The following is a 3,025-nucleotide window of genomic DNA, read 5'->3' on the forward strand; positions in this document are numbered from 1 at the left end:
TTGAGTTATGGTGTTGGAGGAGAATATTGAAAGTATCATGGGCTGCCAGAAGAACAAACAGATCTGTGTTAGAAGAAGTGCAGCCAAAGAGTTCCTAGGAGACCAGGATGGCCAAACTTCTTCTCTCATAATTCAGACATATTGTCAGTAGGGACCAGTTGCTGGAGAAGGATATCATCTTTTACCTTACAAAAGTATGGTGAAGGGTCAGAGAAAAAGAGAAAGACCCCCAGCTAGATGGATCAATGGACTGAAGCGTGAGAACAACAGCAATGTGCTGAAGTGCGTGAGGTTGACCCAGGAGTGGCAATATTTCATTCTGTTGTGCATAGGGTCTCTATTAGTCGGTACCAACTTGATGATACCTAAGAACAGCATCCAGAGAAGAATGACACCAGAGATGGAGGCAGAGATGAGGTCATGGACAGAGAGAGTAGCTGAGGACTCTAGACTCATCAAAAGAGAGGGTCTGGGTGCTGGCAGCCAGGAAACAGGCTTGCAGAACATGCCTTTTGGTTGTTTAAATTATTTTAAACTCCTGAATGTTTTTGTGTACATCACCCACCCTCTCCCCCAAGCAAACAAACAAACAAGCAAACAAAAACAGATGGAATAGAAGAAAATGCTGTTGAGTGATGATACATGGAGGAGATTGTAATCATTGCAATGTAACAATGAGTATAAAACTGATATTCTCCCATGTAAACTATCACTCAGTTCACAATAAAAACTTAAAAAAAAAAAAAAAATTCATGACATGTGTTTTCTTTTGCTTTCTAATAGTGAGTCATAAATATGTTCACCTACTTTTAGGGGCTAGTAGTGAGGTTGGTCCAGGATTGGACATTGTTTCATTCTGCTGTGCATAAGGTTGCTATGAGTCGGTGTCGACTCAATGGCACCTAACAACAACAACAACTTTAGAAGTAATGTGTCAGTGAATTACTAAACTTAGTTTAATTTAGTAGTTTCCAAACTAATCAGCTTTATATATATGTAAGTTAGACAAGTCAAGGGCCATTCTTATATTTCCAAATAATCATTTTAAAAGTATATATAACTAACACCTACTACCTCCATACTTTTTTTTTTTAATGTTTATTGTGAATTATGTGATAGTTTACATGGGACAACATTAGCTTTACATTCATCCTATTGTATATCATTTTATTGCCATGGTTACAATCCCCTCCATGCATCATCAACCAACCAAAGGATATACCCTGCAAGCCTGCCCCCTGTCGTCAGCCTATAGCCCCTCTCCCTCTCTGGGTCTATAGTCCCCAGCCACTCCTTCTCTCCACGTTAACCTGTCTGCACCAGACATCTCTGGCGTCACTGCTTCTCTGGGTAGGGTCCCACACTCCACCCTTCTCTCTTGATGGTTTCAGGGACTCCGATTCAAGACCGCAAAGTCAATCACTCCCCTCCTTTTCCTACAAATCGTCCACCAGTACATTTCCAACCCTCATAGTCAGTCCTGATAGCAATTATTCACTATTGTACCACAAGGGACCTATCCCCATCTCCTTTCATTAGCCCCACCCAGATAGATTGGATACTACTCAGTAGAGATTCTACCTTCCTCCACACCTCTGGATCTAGGCTCCCTCTTGAAATCTTGTAAGCCAGTCACTTCTTGCCTTTGTAGCACCCCCATTTTGGGTAGCCAATGTCCAAGTTGCCCATCCCTGTCTATTCTGTATATGGAGGGGGTGGGAATGATCCTCGCTGTTAAGATTTGTGCCCTCTTTTGAGCTACTGCATCTATAGGTGTAGGTCAAGTTCATCAAATTGTATCAGATTACTCGTTTTTTCCTCTTCTTTCTTCTTCTAGTTGAGCTCTGATCATCCAGTCATCGAAGCCAGGTTAAGTGGGTATCATCTGCAAATGTGGGTATTCTTGTGCACATGCCCTCTCTTATCAGTTGGATGCTTCGCTCTCTACTCTAGTCCTCAGTATGTCACTGACTCTGGGCCCAAGAATCCCCAGGTCTTGGCACAATGCTGGCCAACCAGGTCTTAACCTGGGTTCACAGGAGTCTGTTGAACACTGTAGGGCTTAGCTTGCAGCTTCATTGCTGTTTTCCCCTCACTTCCCCTTATCTGTGATGAATGTGGTCACTAATCAGAGTGATGTCTGCACATGTATTCCCATTGAGTCTTAGTCTTGGAAGGGGGTTTGTCTTGAGGGAACCCAACCACTTGCCTTGATGTCTCCTGGGCGAGCAACTTGCTTGTTCTTGTAATAATCACTCGGACTGCCATTATTGTTTTGCATTTTTCCTGTGGGACTTTCTTTCAAGAATTATCTTCTATTCTTCTAGTCACTCCTGGTTGATCTGCTTGCCCTTTCAAGTGGAAATTTCCCACCTCAGAAGATTCTGGGTGAGGTTCAGGATTACGCCTCCCTCACTGGGCACATTGTAGTCCATTTTAGGTATTCCAATCAGTTATAGGCAGAGAGAGACTTACAAACATTCTATGGTGATACTTCTGGCTATTCCTTTCTCTCCCCTTCAAGTGTCTATTTTATAATGCTGTGCCAGGGAAACCAAGATTCAAAAGACAGCCAAGCAGCTTAACATTATATTCCCCCTTTTATCCATTCCAACCATTTCTCAATCCCTTTATCACGAGCCCTGTTGTTCCAAGGTTGTACATACATCATTATTTACCTCTGTCCCACTTAGCCCATACAAACCTGCCAAATTGGTGTCCCATCTGCCTAGTTCTTCAACTGCCCCCCATTTTGTGTATTGCCCCCTTCCCTAGCACCCAAATTATCCTGTGTCTGTTCCCTGCCCTGTGCTCCACCTTCCCCTCCCTACCCTCACCCCACCCCCCACATTCCAGTAACCATCAAAGAATCCCCCTCCCCCTCTTTAGTATAGGATCTTTTTCTTAGTCTTTTACAAGTGCACTATTTCACTTGTTCAACCTGTATGCTGAGCAAATAATACGAGAAGCTGGGTTCTATGAAGAAAAACGTGGCATCAGGATTGGAGGAAGACTCATTAACAAC

Source organism: Chrysochloris asiatica, unplaced genomic scaffold (genome assembly GCF_000296735.1).
Source record: "Chrysochloris asiatica unplaced genomic scaffold, ChrAsi1.0 scaffold00274, whole genome shotgun sequence".
Lineage (NCBI taxonomy): Eukaryota > Metazoa > Chordata > Mammalia > Afrosoricida > Chrysochloridae > Chrysochloris > Chrysochloris asiatica.